Consider the following 22413-nt stretch of genomic DNA (forward strand, 5'->3'; position numbering starts at 1 on the left):
GCTACATAAACTTACTGCATGTCCACTACGTGCCAGGTATTAGGTGAGATACAAAGATGAATAAGACCTCTTCTTTGCCATCACATAGTTTATAGTCTGGTGGGGGAGACACACATGTACATGCCTAATTATGTGGTAGGTACAAAGAGTTAAGTACTGTTAGTTAAGGAAAAGAGAGAAGGGAGAGATTAATTTCAACCGTGGGCTTCAGAAACAATTTTTGAGACCCCAGCGTGTTTGAGTTGGAGCTTAAACAGTCTCCAGACTGTGGCTGTGTTTTGCTTAGTTTCTTCCAGAAAAATGATGCAGCAAGGATTTTACAATTTCTTTGCAACTTGGTTGGATCAGCTTAAAGACTCTCAAGTGGCCCTCATGGGTACATGTCCAGTAATGAACTTAGAGACCTGAGCCAAATTGTTATAACAATTGCTGGGTCTCTGTTATCAACTTCCTTGACTTCAATTTTCTTTCTGTTCTTTTGCTATTGTTGATTGAATCACGGTACAGTAATTGGAGTGTGATCATGGGAGGGACTGATTTTAAGATGTTACAGGTTTTATTCCCCTGCCTTTAGCTAGGTTTAAATTTAAACTATCCCTAAAGTTTTCCATCCATGATGTGTTAATACCACTTGTATGGGCTTTGGTAGAGATCTGAGCCTACTTTTTTTCTTCTTTACTCTTCAATAAAATATAAACAACATCATATTTAGGTAACACATTAAATATTTTGACTTCTCTTTGCACATGTACTCAAGCACAGCTTCTGTTCCAGATTTTGCCTACTGCTTCCATGTGCCGGTAGTGTGTGAAGCATATGGGGTAAAAACGATAATAATAAACAGTGAAAGAAATGTGTTTCTCATGGCCTGAGTGACCAAAAATGGCATGAGGAAGGTCTATTTGCCCTCTCCTCCCCACATACATCTGAGCTGTTTCTATCATACCTTCTGGTGGTCTGAAGGCTCAGTCCAGGAAGAAGTTGCCCAAGGCCCTAGTCTACTGGAAATTTCCATTACATCTGTCCAATAGAGGTACAAATGAGCCACATATGCCTAATTTAACATTTTTTTAGTAGCCACATCCAAAACATAAAAAGAAACATTTGAAATCAATTTTAAGAATATATTTTATTTAATTCAATATATCAAAAATGTTAATTATGACAAAATATAGAAATTTATTATTGAGATATTTTACATTCTTTTTATATTTATGCTAAGTCTTTGAAGTTTGGTGTGTATTTTACACCTATCAAACCAAAAAAAAAAAAAAAAAGGAGCCCTGGTGGCACAGTGATTAAGAGCTTGGCTGCTAACCAAAAGATCAGCAGTTCAAATCCACCAGCTGCTCTTTGGAAACCCTCTGGGGCAGTTATACTCTGTCCTATAGGGTTGCTATGAGTTGAAATCAACTCAGTGGCAACGGGTTTACAGGTAAACAACAACAAAAACCAAACCCGTTGCCGCTGAGTCGATTCAGACTCATAGTGACCCTATAGCACATCTCAGTTCAGACTAGTCACATTTCAAGTGCTATTGCTCAGCGTGAAGGTCCCAACATCAGGATGTATGGAAGCCCTGGAGGGAATGAGATGGTAGTTAAGTGCGGTGTTTGTTTTCTTCTTTCATTTTTCCACAGTTAATTCAGCTGAGCCAAATTCTGCTGTTCCTAGCATTTAACAACTTCTTTGTTTTCCGTGTTTTGAAGTCTGTCCGTCTCTGTGTTTGGCAAAATCACTGGCATTGGAGTTTGATAGACTTTGGTTCAAATCCTGGCTCCTCCACTTAAAACTGTGTGAGCTCTGTCAAGTTATTTAACCTTTTCCTGTTTCAGTTTTCTTGTCTGTAAAATAGTGCTACTAATAAATAATACCTGCTTTGCTAAGTTGAGAGCTAGAGGTAATACATGTAAAGTAGATATGTCCAAGATACATAATAGGTGTTCAGTAAATAGGCTTCTTGTTATTATTGTGTCATTCCGTATAAGAGAGTCATGTCACAAATAGACTCTCCTGCTTGGTGGGTGGTAGGTTGGGCTCAGCCAGGCTATGATACATGAAGCTTATTTGAAGAGAATCTTACACCTAGGAAGTAGTTCCCAATTCTTTCAGACATGGTCTCCTTTCTATAGTAACTATTTTACAACATTACTCTTTAATCTCCTGAAAAAAAATTTATATATAATATAGTTTACCCACACATAAAGTATTTTTTTTAAACCAATATACTGTTCTAAGGTAATGTGAAGAGAAAATACAGAAATATGTGTTTTAAACACACCACTTTCGGAGAAGGACAGGACATCCAGTAAGAAGCTCAATAGAGACACGGAAGACCTAATTACAACAATCAACCAACTTGACCTCATTGACGTGTACAGAACTCTCCACCCAACTGCTACAAAGTGTACTTTTTTTTCTAGTGCACATGGAACATTCTCTAGAATAGACCACATATTAGGTCATAAAACAAACCTTTGCAGAATCCAAAACATCGAAATATTACAAAGCATCTTCTCAGACCACAAGGCCATAAAAGTGGAAATCAATAACAGAAAAATTAGGGAAAAGAAATCAAATGCTTGGAAACTGAACAATACCCTCCTGAAAAAAGACTGGGTGATAGAAGACATCAAAGAGGGAATAAGGAAATTCGTAGAATGCAACGAGAATGAAAATACTTCCTATCAAAACCTCTGGGACACAGCAAAAGCAGTGCTCAGAGGCCAATTTATATTGATAAATGCACACATACGAAAAGAAGAAAGAGCCAAAAGCAGAGAACTGTCCCTAAAACTTGAACAAATAGAAAGTGAGCAACAAAAGAATTCATCAGGCACCAGAAGAAAACAAAAAATAAAAATTAGAACAGAATTAAATGAATTAGAGAACAGAAAAACAATTGAAAGAATTAACAAAGCCAAAAGCTGGTTCTTTGAAAAAATTAACAAAATTGATAAACCATTGGCTAGACTGACTAAAGAAATACAGGAAAAGAAACAAATAACCCAAATAAGAAACGAGAAGGGCCACATCACAACAGACCCAACTGAAATTAAAAGAATCATAACAGATTATTACGAAAAATTGTACTCTAACAAATTTGCAAACCTAGAAGAAATGGATGAATTCCTGGAAAAACACTACCTACCTAAACTAACACAATCAGAAGTAGAACAACTAAATAGACCCATAACAAAAAAAGAGATTGAAACGGTAATCAAAAAACTCCCAACAAAAAAAAGCCCTGGCCCGGATGGCTATACTGCAGAGTTCTACCAAACTTTCAGAGAAGAGTTAACACCACTACTACTAAAGGTATTTCAAAGCAAAGAAAATGACGGAATACTACCTAACTCATTCTATGAAGCCACCATCTCCCTGATACCAAAACCAGGTAAAAAAAAAAAAAAGACATCACAAAAAAAGAAAATTACAGACCTATAACCCTCATGAACATAGATGCAAAAATCCTCAACAAAATTCTAGCCAATAGAATTCAACAACATATCAAAAAAATAATTCACCACGACCAAGTAGGATTTATACCAGGTATGCAAGGCTGGTTTAATATCAGAAAAACCATTAATGTAATCCACCATATAAATAAAACAAAAGACAAAAACCACATGATCTTATCGATTGATGCAGAAAAGGCATTTGACAAAGTCCAACACCCATTTATGATAAAAACTCTCACCTAAATAGGAATTGAAGGAAAATTCCTCAACATAATAAAGGGCATCTAAAAAAAAAAAATTTTTTTTTTTATACAAAGCCAACAGCCAACATCACTCTAAATGGAGAGAGCCTGAAAGCATTTCCCTTGAGAATGGGAACCAGACAAGGATGCCCTTTATCACCGCTCTTATTCAACATCGTGCTAGAAGTCCTAGCCAGGGCAATTAGGCTAGACAAAGAAATAAAGGGCATCCGGATTGGCAAGGAGGAAGTAAAATTATCTCTATTTGCAGATGACATGATCTTATACACAGAAAACCCTAAGGAATCCTCCTGAAAACTACTGAAACTAATAGAAGAGTTTGGCAGAGTTTCAGGTTATAAGATAAACATACAAAAATCACTTGGATTCCTCTACATAAACAAAAAGAACACCGAAGAGGAAATCACCAAATCAATACCATTCACAGTAGCCCCCAAGGAGATAAAATACTTAGGAATAAATCTTACCAAAGATATAAAAGACCTATACAAAGAAAACTACAAAGCACTACTACAAGAAATTAAAAAGGACTTACTTAAGTGGAAAAACATACCTTGGTCATGGATAGGAAGACTTAACATAGTAAAAATGTCTATTCTACCAAAAGCCATCTATACATACAACGCACTTCTAATCGAAATTCCAATGTCATTTTTTAATGTGATAGAGAAACAAATCACCAACTTCATATGGAAGGGAAAGAAGCCTCGGATAAGCAAAGCATTACTGAAAAAGAAGAAGAAAGTGGGAGGCCTCACTCTACCTGATTTCAGAACCTATTATACAGCCACAGTAGTCAAAACAGCCTGGTACTGGTACAACAACAGACACATAGACCAGTGGAACAAAATTGAGAACGCAGATATAAATCCATCCACATATGAGCAGCTGATATTTGACAAAAGCCCTGTGTCAGTTAATTGGGGAAAAGATAGTCTTTTTAACAAATGGTGCTGGCATAACTGGATATCCATTTGCAAAAAAATGAAACAGGACCCATACCTCACACCATGCACAAAAACTAACTTCAAGTGGATCAAAGACCTAAACATAAAGACTAAACCGGTAAAGATCATGGGAGAAAAAATAGGGACAACCCTAGGAGCCCTAATACAAGGCATAAACAGAATACAAAACATTACCAAAAATGACGAAGAGAAACCAGATAACTGGGAGCTCCTAAAAATCAAACACCTATGCTCATCTAAAGACTTCACCAAAAGAGTAAAAAGACCACCTACAGACTGGGAAAGAATTTTCAGCTATGACATCTCCGACCAGTGCCTGATCTCTAAAATCTATATGATTCTGTCAAAACTCAACCACAAAAAGACAAACAACCCAATCAAGAAGTGGGCAAAGGATATGAACACACACTTCACTAAAGAAGATATTCAGGCAGCTAACAGATACATGAGAAAATGCTCCCGATCATTAGCCATTAGAGAAATGCAAATTAAAACTACGATGAGATTCCATCTCACTCCAACAAGGCTGGCATTAATCCAAACAACACAAAATAATAAATGTTGGAGAGGCTGTGGAGAGATTGGAACTCTTATACACTGCTGGTGGGAATGTAAAATGGTATAACCACTTTGGAAATCTATCTGGCGTTATCTTAAACAGTTAGAAATAGAACTACCATACAACCCAGAAATCCCACTCCTCGGAATATACCCTAGAGAAATAAGAGCCCTCACACGATCAGATATATGCACACCCATGTTTATTGCAGCTCTGTTTACAATAGCAAAAAGCTGGAAGCAACTAAGGTGTCCATCAACGGATGAATGGTTAAATAAATTGTGGTATATTCACACAATGGAATACTACGCATCGATAAAGAACAGTGACGAATCTGTGAAACATTTCATAACATGGAGGGACCTGGAAGGCATTATGCTGAGCGAAATTAGAGGCAAAAGGACAAATATTGTATAAGCCACTATTATAAGATCTTGAGAAATAGCATAAACTGAGAAGAACACATACTTTTGTGGTTACGAGGTGGGGAGGGAGGAGAAGGTTTCTTACTGATTAATTAGTAGATAAGAACTGCTTTAGGTGAAGGGAAGGACAATACTCAATACATGGAAGGTCAGCTCAACTGGACTGGACTGGACCAAAAGCAAAGAAGTTTCCATTTCCGGGATAAACTGAATACTTCAAAGGTCAGCGGAGCAAGGGCAGGGGTTTGGGGACTATGGCTTAAGGGGACTTCTAAGTCAATTGGCAAAATAATTCTATTATGAAAACATTCTGCATCCCACTTTGAAATGTGGCATCTGGGGTCTTAAATGCTAACAAGCGGCCATCTAAGATGCATCAATTGGTCTCAACCCACCTGGATCAAAGGAGAATGAAGAACACCAAGGTCACACGATAACTAAGAGCCCAAGAGACAGAAAGGGCCACGTGAACTAGAGACATCATCCTGAGACCAGAAGAACTAGATGGTGCCCAGCTACAACCGATGACTGCCCTGGCAGGGAGCACATCAGAGAACCCCTGAGGGAGCAGGAGATCAATGGGATGCAGACCCCAAATTCTCACAAAAAGACCATACTTAATAGTCTGACTGAGACTAGAGGAATCCCGTCGGTCATAGTTCCCAAACCTTCTGTTGGCCCAGGACAGGAACCATTCCCGAAGACAACTCAACAGTCATGAAAGGGACTGGACAGTGGGTAGGAGAGAGATGCTGATGAAGAGTGAGCTAATGATATCAGGTGGACACTTGAGACTGTGTTGGCCTCTCCTGTCTGGAGGGGGGATGGGAGGATAGAGAAGGTTAGAAACTGACAAAATTGTCACAAAAGGAGAGACTGGAAGGGCTGACTCATTAGGGGGAGAGCAAGTGGGAGAACGGAGTAAGGTGTATATAAACTTATATGTGACAGACTGACTTGATTTGTAAACGTTCACTTGAGCTCAATAAAAGTTAATTAAAAAAAATAAATATGTGTTTTAATATGTGAATGTATTGAAACCACTTTTCAAGAAAGCATAGTGAAGTAGAGACGATAGAGCCAATATACAGAATCACTGTGAATGGGAGAGCACTGAGGAGTGACTCATAGAGCTGATTTAAGTACCAGAAGTAGCACTACTATAAAAAAAATAATAATAATAAGTGACATGATTTCTGAAATAACAAACAACTCGGTAAAGTTTCCTTGTTTTACTTTGTAGTTGTTACCCTGATAATTCAATTGGTCTTAAAACTGTTGAAATATAAAATGGACTTAGGCTCAGCTCAGATAATTACAAACAGATTTTTTCACGTACATTAATTGTTCTGTGGGGCATTCCAAGTTCTGGTGTAGAACATGGAACAATTTTTCATATTGTGCAAGCGTGCCCTTATCATTGCAGGGTAGAACATTCCTGCCACTCCATCTCCTTTCCATCTTTGTCACTCAAGGCCAATTCCTCCAAGTTTTGTGATCATCTAAACAGCTGTACAAATTTACAAAATGTCCATTGGGGGTGATACAAACCCAGTTGAAAACCACTGCTCAAAGGAGTCCCTGAGTGGTGCAAAAGGTTAAAGCACTAGGCTGCTAACCAGAAGGTTGGAGGTTTGAGTCCACCCAGAGCCACCTTGGAAGAAAGCCCTGGCAATCTACTTCTGAAAAATCAGCCACTGAAAGCAGTATGGAGCACAGTTCTACTCTGACACACATGGGGTCTCCCTGAGTTGGAATCGACTGGTGCCAACTGGGGGAGGTGGTGAACGGGGAGGAAAGTTCACTATCTCCTATTTTTAGAAAGATCTCCATGGTCTCGGGAAATGGATGAGGAAGGCAGCAGTCATTTGTACTTTAGAACTGTGCCAGGCACTTTGGGCACCATCTGCACTGAGTTGAACAATAATCCTTTTCTCATTTCATGAGTATATTAAGGGAAATGGAATGTCTTTGTTCAGGTAAAACCCCAGTATTATTTCAAAAGCAGCGTGAGTGGTAGAGTTAAAATCCCTTCCATGTGGCATCCACATAGATTAAAACCCTCTTACAGACTCATACGGACTTTCAGCTCCAGGGTGAAAGAGAAGGGATGTCAAAAATGGAGAGGCTGATCTGGGGCTGGAGTGAGTCAGAGAAGCACAGCCACTGACACCAAATGACCACCTGGAGAAGCATGGAATAAGTAATGCCAATATGGAAAGGTGGAAAACTCCACTTGTTACAAAAGTATCACAAAATCCATTTAGAAATTTCAATAAGGGAAATGTGCCAAGGCTGGTGAGTCAGAGTGAGGGGATACAAAGGGATAAGGAGATATGAAGGGATAATAATGTCACCTAAAGCTCCTGAGGGTAAAACAAGTTTAGAAAGTCTTCATTTGGGTTACAATCTCTGACCTAAACCTTTCAATTTACCCAGTGCACTGGGCCACCAAGAAGGGCTAATGTAGGTTAGGTTGAAGTGAGTTCATAGCTGTGCTGCTGAGCTTATCAGAAGAGAAGGAAACATTAGGCACAATTGACCAGATCAGCCGCATCATACAAATCCAGTTGCTGTGCTTCAGAATTAATTAGAGGAGTGCGAAATGTATTAGCCACTATAGTAACAAAGGGAGACCATGGCTAGAACAGAAGTCACAAGGGGTTATGTACAGGAAGATTAAAGAAAATCTGGGAAACGCAGCAGCATCAAGAATGAATGCTAGAGTAGAGGCAAATAGAAACCTAAATTATCTGATACAGTTCTAAATAAATTGTGTGTGACAGCCAGGGAGTGTGTTGACCAATATTAAGAGAGACAGCTGGAGATAAAAGTGATCAGAAGGTCACCGAATAGAAGGAACATCAAAAGGAATATTTAAGTACCTGTTAAGTCTGTTTGCCCATCTGTAAATGGTGGTAAAGAACAACTGTGAAAAAAAAATTATTTAAAAATACCTATTCATTGTACAACTTTATTGAAATTTTCTTTGGCTTTTAAAATAATTTTCTCAACTTTATTGTCAAATATGCATGGCTTAGGTCAGGGATTTTTAAGCAAGATATGCATCAAAAACATCCGGGGAGATTTAAAAAATACAAATTCCTGAATTCACCTCAGACCTACTGCATCAGAAAGTCTAAGAAGTAGGACTTAGAAATGCGTGTTTTCAAAAGTTCTACAACTCCTTGTTTTTGTTTTTAGTTGCTATTGTTTTGGCCTTAATTTATGGTGACTGCACATGTGTTTTTTTTTTTGCACATGTAAAACAGAATGAAATATTGCCTGGTCCTGCACCATCTTCGCAATCATTGATATGCTCAAGGCCGTAGTTGAAGCCACTGCATATTTTAAGCGCCTTCCAACCTAGAGAGCTCATCTTCTCACACTATATCACACAATCTGTTGTGATCCACTGGATTTTCAAAGGCTAACTTTTGGAAGTAGATTGCCAGGTCTTTCTTCCTGGTTTGTCTTAGTCTAGAAGATCCACAGACTCCTGTCCACCCCATGGGTGAATCTGCTGATATTTGAAATATCAACGGCATAGCTTTCGGCATCATAGAAATGTGCAAGCCACCACAGCACAACAAACTGACAGACACGCAGTGGAAAAATTCCTTAGATGATTCTAATGTGGCATTGGCTTTGGGAAGCATGATCTGAATGTTCTTGCTAGAGCCTAGCACAATTTTATTTTACATCAAAGACTGCTGGCTTCTTTGACTCTTGCCTTCTTGAGTACATTTTTATCCAGGGTAAAATCCCAGAGTAGTTTTTATGGGGGGAAAAAAAAAAAGACTGTGACATTCTCCTGCCTAAAACTCTCCAGTGACTCTCATAGCGCTTAGAACAGCATCCAAGCCCCATATGTTCTGGCCCTGGGCTACTTCTCCAACATCTTCTACCACTCTCACTCTTCACTCATTTGGCATTTTTCCTGCTCCTTGGACATGCTAAACACGTTCTCTTTTGCTCTTTCTCCCTCCTAAGCCGCAATTCCCAGACATCTTTACATGATTGGATTCTTGTTTGAATCTCAGCTCAAATGTCAGTTTCTCAGAAAACCTCTTTACCAGCCCCCATTCTGTCACTCCCAACCACGTAACCTTATTTTGTTTTCTTCATAGAACTTATTGCTATCTGAAATTGCCAGTTTTTTATATTATATAACTCCCTCAGCTAGAATGTTAAAGTGTTTTTATTCATTTTTCAACAGAATATTACATTCATTCTCAGTCTAAGATTCCAATAACCCAACATACTGTAGATCTACAGAGTTAGCTCCAAAGAAAACTGTTTTCATCTAAAGTTAGATGAAAGAAAGTAGCTCATAAAATATCACATGAACAAAAAATCAAAATTTTAACCATGGAAGGACAGTGACTTAACAATCTTACCATTCAACAGTCTGGTATCCAAAGGTCCACTTTAGAAAAATCTACCCTGTATTTTGTATTAGAGACTTTAACGTTTTAATGGGTTGGAGAAAGCCTAATTCAGTCAATTGAATTGAATAGTGTCTTACCTCTTTAAGGACTAAAAGCAGAATTAAGATTTGGAGGATAGTTTCCTTTTAAAATTTCTCATGCTAGAGAGTGATCCCTTGAATGCAGGTTGAATTCCATTATGAGCAGAATAGAACAAGAAAAGCTCACTGACAGGTGGGAAAACTTCTGTGTGTGTGTGTGAGCATGTGGATATCTCTGTGTGTATGTGTGTGTGTGAAAGAAAAAAAAATAAAAAAGAACAAGTAAAACAAGAGAGTCTCGAGCTTCTACAATTCTTTGGTCACAGAGTCTAAGAAATGTAATGTGACAGAAGTAAACCATTGACCAATCTCAGTAATTAGTATTACAAATGCTCAGAAACCTCTGGGTAAATACTCTTACCTAGAAACTAAAATATTGGTAATGATATCACTTCTTAAGTTTTAAGAGTTCATGGAAACTTCTCCACGGAAGTAACTCTTTAAACCATAGGAAGATATGACAAGTTAACTCCAATTAGAACTATACAAAACAGAGCTCTCCCAACTAATGATAAACCAAAAACCAAACCCTTTGCCAACAAGTTGATTTCGACTAATAGTGACCCTATAGGACAGATTAGAACTGCCCTAAAGGGTTTCCAAGGAGTGGCTGGTGGATTCCAACTTCCAACCTTTTGGTTAGCAGCTAAGCTCTTACTCACTGAGCCACAAGGGCTTCAAACTGTTGTTGTTGTTCTTAGGTGTCATCGAGTCATTTCTGACTCATAGTGACCCTATGTACAACAGAATGAAACACTGCCCGGTCCTGCCCCATCCTTGTAATCCTTGCCATGCTTAAACCCATTGTTGCGCCCACTGTGTCACTCCATCACATTGAGAGTCTTCCTCTTTTTCGCTGACCCTCTCGTTTACCAAGCATGATGACCTTTTCCAGGGATGGTCATCCCTGACATCATGTCCAAAGTATGTGAGATGTAGTCTCACCATCCTTGCATCTAAGGAACATTCTGATTGTACTTCTTCTGACACAGATTTGTCAGTTCTTTTGGCAGTCCATGGTATATTCAATATTCTTCTCCAACACCACAATTCAAAGGCATGAATTCTTCTTCAGTCTTCTTTATTTATCATCCAGCTTTCATATGCAAAGAAAATTATTAAAAACACCATGGCTTGGGTCAGGCGCACCTTAGTCTTCAAGGTGACATCTTTGCTTTTCAACACCAATGAGGTCTTTTGCAGCAAATTTGCCCAATGCAATGGGTCTATTGATTTTTTGACCGCTGTTTCCATGTGCATTGATTGTGGACCCAAGTAAAATGAAATCCCTGGCAACTTCTATCCTTTCTCCATTTATCATGATCTTGCTAATTGGTCCACTTGTAAGGATTTTTGTTTTCTTTATATTGAGATGTAATCCATACTGAAGGCTGTGGTCTTTGATCTTCATCAGTAAGGGCTTCAAGTCCTCTTCACTTTCAGCAAGTAAGGTTGTGTCATCTGCATATCACAGGACGTTAATGAGTCTTCCTCCAATCCTGATGTCCTGTTCTTCATATAGTCCAGCTTCTCGGATTATTTGCTCAGCATACAGATTGAATAGGTATGGTGAAAGGGTACAACCCTGACACACACCTTTCCTGAATTTATTAATTAAAAAAATTTTTTTTCAACTTTAGATGAAGGTTTACAGAACAAACTAGTTTCTCATCAAACAGTTAGTACACATATTGTTGTATTACATTGGTTAACAACCCCACAATATGTTAACACTCTCCCTTCTCAACCCTGGGTTTCCTATTACCAGCTCTCCTGTTCCCTCCTACCTTCCAGTCCCCGCCCCACTGCTGGTATACACCTTTAGTCTTGTTTTGTTCCATGGGCCTGTCTAATCTTCAGCTGAAGCGTGAACCTCTGGAGTGGCCTCATTACTGAGATGAAAGGGTGTCCGGGGGCCATACTCAGGGTTTCTCCAGTTCCTGTCAGGCCAGCAAGTATGTTCTTTCTTTTTGGGTTAGAGTTTTGTTCTACATTTTTCTCCAGCTCTGTCTGGGACCCTCTGTTGTGATCCCTGTCACAGGAGTCAGTAGCGGTGGCCGGGCACCATCTAGTTGTACTGGACTCAGTCTGGTGGAGGCATGGTAGATGTGGTCCATTAGACCTTTGGGCTAATCTTTCCCTTGTGTCTTTAGTTTTCTTCATTCTTACTTGCTCCCGAAGGGATGAGACCAGTGGATATCCTAGACGGCTGCTCACAGGCTTTTAAGACCCCAGATACTCCTCACCAAAGTAGAATGTAGAACATTTTCTTTATAAACTCTGCTATGCCAGTTGAGCTTGCTGTTCCCTGAGACCATGGTCCCCACAGCCCCCAGGCCAGCAATCTGTTCCCTCAGGGAGTTTGGATGTGCCTATGGAGCTACCATGGCAGTGCCTTGTACAGGCTGTCCTGGCTTCCCCAGTATTGTGCACTTTCTTACCCTTCACCAAAGTTACCTCTTACCTATTGCTGCAAACATTTTTAAATTATCTATTGTCTGTTGCGTGTTTTTCCATCTCCAACTCTCCCCTCCCTCATAACCATCAAAGATTGTTTCTTTTTGTATGTGAACCTCTTCATAAGTTTTTACATTAGTGGTCTCATACAATATTTGTCTTTTTGTGATTGACTTATTTCACTCAGCATAATGTCTTCCAGATACATCCATGTTATGTGATGCTTCACAGATTCATCGTTGTTCTTTAGTGTTACGTAATACTCCATTGTATGTATGTACCACAGTTTGTTTATCCACTCATCTGCTGATGAGCATCTAGGTTGTTTCCATCTTTTTGCTATTGTGAACAATGCTACAATGAACATGGGTGTACATATATCTGTTCATGTGATGACTCTTATTTCTCTAGCATATATTCCTAGGGCGGGATTGCTGGATCGTATGGTATTTCTATTTCTAGCTTTCTAAGGAAGCACGCCATATTGTTTTCCAAAGTGGTTGTATCATTTTGCATTCCCACCAGCAGTGCATAATAGTTCTGATCTCCCTGCAGCCTCTCCAACATTTGTTATTTTATGTTTTATTGATTCATGCCAGTAATGCCAGGATGAGATGGTATCTCATTGTGGTTTTGTTTCTCTGATGGCTAGAGATCGTGAGCATTTCCTCATGTATCTGTTAGCCCCTTGAATGTCTTCTTTGGTGAAGTGTCTGTTCATTTCTTTTGCCATTTTTTAATTGGATTGTTTGCCTTTTTGTTGTAGATGTGTTGGATTTACTTGTAGATTTTAGAGATTAAACCTTTGTCTGATTTGTAATAGCCAAAATTTTTTTCCCAGTCCGTAGGTTCTCTTTTTACTCTTTTGGTGAAGTCTTTTGATGATCATAAGTGTTTAATTTTTAGAAGATCCCAGTTATCTAGCTTATCCTCTGGAGCTTGTGTGTTGTTGGTTGTATCCTGTTAATGCCATGTATTAGGGCACCTAACATTGATCCTATTTTTTCTTCCATGAACTTCATAGTTTTTGGCTTTATATTTAGGTCTTTGATCCACTTTGAGTTAGTTTTTGTGTATGGTGTGAGGTATGGGACCTGTTTCATTTTTTTTGAAGATGGACATCCAGTTTTCCCAGAACCATTTGTTAAAAAGACTGTCTTTCCCCCATTTGATGGACTTTGGGCCCTTGTTGAAGACCAGGTGACCATAGGTGGATGGATTTACATCTAGGTTGTCAATTGTGTTCCATTGGTCAATGTATCTGTTGTTGTACCGGTACCAGGTTTTGACTACCGTAGCTGTATAGTAGGTTCTGAGGTCAGGTAGTGCGAGTCCTCCTACTTTATTTTTCTTCAGTAGCACTTAACTTTTCTGGGGCCTCTTCCCAATCCATATAAGGTCAATGATAACTTTTTCCATCTCTTTAAAGAATGTTGTTGGTATTTGGATTGGGATTGCATTGTATTTGTAGAATGCTTTGGGTAGAATTGTCATTTGCACAATGTTGAGTCTACCTATCCATGAGCATGGTATATTTTTCCATTTATGTAGATCTTTTTTGGTTTCTTGCAGTAGTGTTTTGTAGTTTCCTTTGAATAGGTCTTTTACATCCCTGATTAGATTTATTCTGAAGTATTTTATTTTTTTAGTGGCTATCATAAATGGTATTGTTTTCCTGATTCCCTTTTCATTGTTCTCTTTATTAGTGTATAAGAATGCAACTGATTTTTGTATGTTGATCGTCTATCCTGCTACTCTGCTGAATCTTTTCTATCAGTTCTCATAGTTTTCTCATGGAATCTTTTGGGTTTTCTTAGTTAGTATATCATCTGTGAATAGGGACAGATGAACTTCTTCATTACCAATTTGGATGCCCTTTATTTCTTTTTCTTGCCTTATTGCTCTAGCTAAGACTTCCTAAAAAAAAAAAAAAGACTTCCTACACAATGTTAAATAGGCGTGGTGATAAAGGGTATCCTTGTCTAGTTCCTGTTCTCAAGGGGAATGTTTTAAGCCTCTCTCCATTGAGAATGAGTTGGCTATTGGTTTTGCATAGATGCCCTTTATTATGTTGAGAAATTTCCCTTGTATACCTATTTTATTGAGAGTTTTTATTAGGAATGGTGTTGGACTTTGTTGAATGGTTTTTCTGCATCAGTTGAGATGATCGTGTGATTCTTTTCTTACCGTTTATTTATGTGGTGGATTACGTTGGTTGATTTTCTAATGTTGAACCACCCTTGCATACCTGATATGAATCCTACTTGGTGATGGTGTAATTTTTTTTTGATATGATGCTGAATTCTATTGGCTAGAATTTTGTTGAGAATTTTTGCATCTATATTCATGACAGATATTGGTCTGTAGTTTTCTTTTTTTGTGTTTTCTTTGCCTGGTATTGGTATCAGGATTATGCTGGCTTCATGGAATGAATTCAGAAATATCGCTTCCTTTTCTATGTTCTGAAATAGCTTGAGTACACCTCTCTTGACTTTAAATCACGCAGTATCCCCTTGTTCTTTTTGAACAACTGCTTGTTGGTCTAAGTATTGGTTCCCCATGAGCATAATTAAGTGTTCTGGAATTGCCATTCTTCCCGATGTTGTCCATAATTTATTATGATCCCCACTGTCAAATGCCTTTGCATAGTCAATAAAACACAGGTAAACATCTCTCTGGTATTCTCTGATTTCAGCCAGGATGCATCTGACATCAGCAGTGATATCCCTGTTTTCACATCCTCTTCTGAATCTGGCTAGAATTGCTGGCAGTTCCTGGTCAATATACTGCTGGTACCATTTTTGAATGGTCTGCAGCAAAATTTTACTTGCGTGCGATATTAATGATATTGTTCAATAACTTACACATTCTGTGGATCATCTTTCTTGGGACTAGGCATAAATATGGATCTCTTCTAGTATCTTGGCCAGGTAGTTATCTTCCAAGTTTCTTGGCATAGAAGAATGAGTACTTCCAGCACTGCATCCATATGTTGAAACATTTCAATTGGTATTCCATCAGTTACTAAAGCGTTGTTTTTCACCAATGCCTGCAGTGTAGCTTGGACTTCTTCCATCAGTACCGTTGGTTTCTGCCTATATGGTACCTCCTGAAATGGTTGAACATTGGCCAATTCTTTTTGGTATAGTAACTCTGTATTCCTTCTATCCTCCTTTGATCCTTTCTGAGTCACTTAACATTTTCCCCGTAGAAACCTTCGATATTGCAACTTGAGGATTGAATATGTTCTTCAGTTCTTTCAGCTTGAGAAACGCTGAGTGTGTTCTTCCCTTTTGGTTTTCCATCTCCAGGTCTTTGCACATGTTATCATAATACTTTGTCTTCTGGAGCTGCCCTTTGAAATCTTCTGTTCAGGTCTTTTACTTCATCATTTCTTCCTTGTGCTTTAGCTACTCGACATTCAAGAGCAAGTTTCAGAATCTCTTCTGATATCCATCTTGGTCTTTTCTTTCTTTCCTGTCTTTTTAACAATCTTTTGCATTCTTTGTGTATGATGTTCTTGATGTCATTCCACAACTTGTCTGGTCTTCGGTCATTAACATTCAAAGTGTCAAATCTATTCTTGAGATGGTGTCTAAATTCAGGTGAGATATACTCAAGGTTGTACTTTGGCTCTTGTGGACTTTTTCTAATTTTGTTCAGTTTCAGTTTGAATTTGCATATGAGTAATTGATGGTCTGTTTGGCAATTGGCCTCTGGCCTTGTTCTGACTCATGATATTGAGCTTTTCCATTGTCTCTTCCCACAGATGTAGTCAATTTGATTTCTGTGTATTCCATTCAGCGAGGTCCACATATACAGTCGCTGTTTACGTCAGTGTAAAAAGGTATTTGCAATGAAGAAGTCATTGGTCTTGCAAAATTCTATCATGTGATCTCCAATATAGTTTCTATCACCAAGGGCATATTTTCCAATTACCAATCCATCTTTGTTTCCAACTTTCACATTCCAATCACCAGTAATTATCAATGCATCCTAATTGCATGTTCAATCAATTTCAGACCGCAGAAGTTGGTAAAAATCTTCAATTTTCTCATCTTTGGCCTCAGTGGTTGGTGCATAAATTTGAATAATAGTCGTATTGAGTGATCTTCCTTGTGGGCATATGGATATTATCCTATTACTGACAGCGTAGTACTTCAGGGTAGATCTTGAAATGTTCTTTTTGATGATGAATGCAACACCATTCCTCTTCAAGTTGTCATCCCAGTCATAGTAGACCATATCATTTTTCAATTAAAAATGGCCCATACCAGCCCATTTCAGCTCACTAATGCCTAGCCTTCAAACTGATAATAGTTAAGTTAAAATCAGATCTTTAAGCCTCCCCAACAAAGTAGCATCAGCTAAATAATAGTATCTAAAATCTTAACAGAATTTAGTTATTATCATTGATTAATGGGTTTAAAATTTGAAATTATAGAACTATTGAATTGCTGGAAAAGTTAAGATTATGCCTGTTTTCTTTTTAACTATCTGATGTCTTGATTTCTTAGGCCAATACTTGAAATGAAGATAAACAGGTCATGGGTGTGGCCTATTATACTATTGATAATCTAGTGGTGAGAACCTCAGCGTATTTTATTTGTTTTTTAATTTTAGTTTTTTATTCTGCAATATTTAGTGAAAATTTTGGTATGTCGGTGTACATGTGTGCATGACAGTGTGTGTGTCTGCAGATGGGAGTTAGTTTTGAATACAAGTGGTAAATTCAGGCATCCTTACAATTTCCCTGATTTTAGGGAGACAACCTTCATTATTTCACTATGAAGTGTAATGTTTTAAGTAAATTCTTCATAGGTACTCTTCATCCTGAAAAGGAAGGTCCCTTCTATTCCTAGTTTGCTGAGAGTTTTATTTCTAAAAGGAGGTCGAATTTTTTTTTATAATGATTTTGCCTAAGTTAAAATAAAAACCTCATTTCTGACTCCTAATTGTTATAGAATGTACACTGTACCACTATCATGGAAACTAATATCTCAAATGTCTGAACCAGCTCTGAACTCTCAGTGTTTCCCTCCCCAGCTACCAAACCAAAACAAATCCGTTGCTGTTGATTCTGACTCAGCAACCCTATAAGGCAAAGTAGAGCTGTCATAGGGTTTCCAAGAGGCAGCTGGTGGATTTGAACTGCTGACCTTTTGGTTAGTAGCCTAGCTGTTAACCACTTAACCACCAGGGCTCTCACATGCTCATTAAAATAAAACTTTCCTTGCATTGATAATGCCCCATCCCAAGCTGGTGCCATGCCTGTCTTTATGCATCCCAGAGCCTCTTCCAAGGCAACAAGAACTTGTTTATTCAATTTTCTGCAGGTGCCTGGAAGTGAATGACCCTAGGAACAACCCTCCATGAGTAGGGGCTGGGATCTGGTGGATAAATGTGCCTGTATTTCAGATAGAAAGTTCTAGGAGGTATTTTGTATGTTTCTGAAAGATCTGGTTGGAATCAAGCCCCATTGCCTTTCTCATTGTCTCTATTCCCTCACTCCTTCTAAATTTGATTGAATTTTTGTTGAATATATAAATTGGTAGATGAATTTGGAAATAATTAATATCTTTACAACACTGAGTCTTCTGATGTATTAACACAGTGGAGTTCTCCATTTATTTAGGTTTTCTTCAATTTTTCTCAGCAGTGTTCAGTGATTTTCAATATATAGTTCTTATACACTTACTAATTTTCTTCCTAAGGATTTTTTAAAAGTTATTTTGCATAGCATTGTTTCTTTTTATTTTTAATTTCCAATTGCTTATTGTTAGTATATAGAAATACCATGTGTGTGTTTATGTGTTTTGTATAATGACCTTGTACCTTGTGACCCTGCTAAATTCATTCATTAGTTTTAGCTTCTTTTTTGTAAATCTGTTAAATTTTTCTACATAAAAACTATTCACGACATCTCTGAATAACGAATATTTTACTTTATCCTTTATAATCTGTATGTCTTTTTCTTTTTTCACTGACCTTATTGAACTGGCTGGGACTGTCAGTGCATTATTGAGTAAATATGGTAAATTCAGGTATCCTGATCTTAGGATCTTCTTTATTTCACTATGAAGTATAATGCTATATATAAATTTTTCATAGATACTTTTCATTCTGTAAAGGAAGGTCTCTTCTATTCCTAGTTCGCTGAGGTTGCCTTTTTTTTCCCCGCTAATGATTTTACAGTATCTATTGAAAGCCCTGGTGGTACAGTGGTACTTAGGAGCTTGGCTGCTAACCAAAAGGTTGGCAGTTTGAATCCATCGACTCCTCCTTAGAAACTCTATGTGGCAGTTCTACTCTCTTCTATAGGGTCACTATGAGTCAGAATCGACTAGACAGCAACAGGTTTGGTTTTTGGTTTATTGAAATGAATATATAAATTTTCTGTTTTTAACTGTTGATAAATGAATTAAGATTGATCAATTGTTGAATATTGGAACAACTTGCATTTCTGGGATTAACCTTATTTGGTTGTGTTGTATTATCCTTTGTCTATATTGCTGGATATTTGCTATTTTGTTTGATTTGGTTTTATTTGTTTTGCATGTCTATGTTCATGTGGGATTTGGTAGGTCTTTTTTTTCCTTGTAATGTGTTTGGTTTGGTATCAGGAGAATGCTAGCCTTATAAATAAGCTGGGAAGCATTCCCGTTTCTCTATTTTCAAGAACAGTTTGTAGATATGATGTTATTTACTTCTTAAATGTTTAAATTCTCCAATAAAGTCATGTTACCCTGGAATTATTTTTGTGGGAACGTTCTAACTATAACAATAGTTTCCTTAATAGATATAGGGCTATTCAGTTTATTGTTTCCTAGGTGAGCTTTGGTAACCTATGCTTTTTAAAGAAGTTTTACATTTCATCTAAGTTCTGAAGCTTTATATTTTACCCAAGTTGAAAAATGTACTGTCAAATATTGTCCATCATATTCATATATTATCCTGTAGTGATGTCCTGTTTTTCATTCCTGATATTGGTATTTTTTGCCTTTTCTTCTTCTTTTTTTTATTTTTTGGTCATTTTGTCTTGGAGTTTATTTTATTGATATTTTCAAACACCCAGCTTTTGTTTTTACTAATTTTCTCCATTTTTTTCTACTTTATTGCTTTTATCTCCATAATTTTCTTCTTTGTGTTTACTTGGGGTAACTTTGTTCCTCTATTTCTAGTTTCTTAAGAGGGAAGCTTAGACTGCTGCTTTGTCATCTTTCTTCTTTAAAATATACATATTTGCAGTTTAGAATTTTCTCTAAGCACTAATGTAACCACGACTCACAAATTTTTATATGTTGTGTTTTTATTTTCAGGCAGTTCAAAATATTGTTCATTTTGCTCCTGATGTATAATTTGACATATTCACTATTTAGAAACACTGTGTTTAATTTCTTAAGATTTGGGAATATTCTTTCTGTTATTAACTTATAGTTTAATTTCATTGTTCTCAGAAGACATAATTTATATTATATAAATCCTTTATATTTATTGAGACTTTCACTATCACCCAGATTAGGGCCTATGTTGGTAAATATTTCGTAGGCACTTAAAAGTAATTTATGTTTTACTGTTGTTATCTCTTATATTTTTACTAATTATTTTTCCCATTTATTCTATCAAATACTTAGAGAGGAGTGACAAAATCTCCAATTATAATTGTGAATCTGTTTATTTCTCTTTTCAGTTCTATCAGTTATTGTTTTACATATTTTGAAGCTTTGTTATTAGATGCATACACACTTTTAAAGAAATTAAAAATAAATTCCCCACTTTATCTTTATGTAATGTTTTACTATATCTCTGGTAATATTCCTGTTTGGAAATCTGCTATTAACCTCTCCAATTTTCTTCTGATTTGTGTTTGAATACTACATATTCTTTCATGTTTTACTTTTAGCACATCCGTATCTTTATATTTAAAGTAGATTTCTTTTAGATATAGTTAGTGCATTTTTTAAAATCCAATCTGACAATCCCTACCTTTTAGTTAAAAATTTTAGAACATTTACATTTAATGTAATCATTTATATGCTTGGGTTTATGTCTACATTTTGCTGTTTTTTCTATTTGTTCTACCTGTTCTTTATTCCCTTTTTTTCCTCTTCTCTGCCTTTCTTTTGGATAAATTAGATATTTCTTTATGATTATATCTTATCACTACTGATAGCTTATTACTTATTGTTATAGATTGAATTGTGTCTCCCAAAAAATCTGTGTTGTAAATTCTAAACTCCTATAAAAAAGTGGATATAATTCCATTTAGGAGTAGGATATTTGTTATGTTAATGAGACCACATCAGTGTAGGGTGTGTCTCAAGCCAATCATCCAGCCTTCTAAAAAAAAAAAAAAAAAAACCTAGGTGCATATAATCTCAGAGTGTGATCTGATTACCCACTATTTTCTAGATGTGCCTTGTACTTTGGAAACCCTGGTGGTGTAGGGGTTAAGTGCTACGGCTGCTAACCAAAGGGTCAGCAGTTCAAATCCACCAGGTGCTCCTTGGAAACTCTATGGGGCAGTTCTACTCTGTCCTATAGGGTCGTTATGAGTCGGAATCGACTTGACAGCACTGGGTTTGGTTTTTGGTTTTGGCCTTGTACTTTTAAGCCTCCATCTTTAAATAAAGCAGTCCTGGCAATCTGGAGTACCCCTTTCCCCCTATTTATCTGCTGAAAATACACCTACCCTCAATTTTTGACTCAAAAATTCTCTCCTTCATGAAGCCTTTCCTAATTCTACTTGTCATACTCAATATTCCTTCTTCCATGTTCCCACAACTCATTGCTTGTGATAACATTTATGTTATCCATATTGGCTACAAAGCTCATGCTTGTCTTCTGGTTAGACTCTAAGTGCCTTGAGGCAGGAACCTTATATTCTTTATTTCCCCAGTCTCCTTCCTTCTGCCACATTAGTCACTGAACTGAAACTCATTTGGGGTGAGATTCCTTGTTTTTAAGGAATCCCAAGCATAAAACCCAAGCATTAAAACAAAAAGCGTGTGATTGAGGGCAATTGAGCTTAAAGTATAGGAAATTGAACTATATAATATATCTGGGAATTCTTAATGAGTTTAAACAGGGTTATAATTAGCTACTTGTCCAAACTAAGGAACAATTGGTGTTGTGTACATGGCAAAGAAAACTCATTTTATTTATTTTTTTGTTAATATTCTGCCTAAGGAGCATGGAGATGAGACAAGAGCAAATTTCATAACTGCAGTGCTTATTCGTGATTGATAATCGTATGTTTATGCCTATATATTATTTTATCTTTAGCTGTGAAACAAACTGGCTAACAACTATATACCAAATGGGAATTTAAAAATAATCTCAAAGGATATTTCCTATTCTCCCGTTTTGCAGTAGGAGCACCAATCTGTCTGTGATTTATGTTGATTTAAGTTATTGGAGTTGCCTAGTGTTAATTATTTTGGCTTGCCAACTCAGCAGCAGGTTACTAAATTATATACACCAGTTTCTCTTAAATTAGATATTAAAAAGCCTTACCTCAGGGCCATTTGAATAACTTCCTCCCTCAAGTGCTGCAGAAGTTTCTTGGATATTGAATTTCAAAGGGCAACTGTAACTCAAATTCTAAGCATTTGAGTTACATTTACAATACACTCATTACCTAATTTACAGTCACTTTAAGGCAATTCCTCAGAGTTGCTAGGTTAAGCTATTGTCTGCTTCATATGGGATAGAAACAAATTAAAATAATTACAGTATGAAACAAATAA

The sequence above is a fragment of the Loxodonta africana genome, chromosome 11, assembly GCF_030014295.1.
Source record: "Loxodonta africana isolate mLoxAfr1 chromosome 11, mLoxAfr1.hap2, whole genome shotgun sequence".
Taxonomy (NCBI): Eukaryota; Metazoa; Chordata; class Mammalia; order Proboscidea; family Elephantidae; genus Loxodonta; species Loxodonta africana.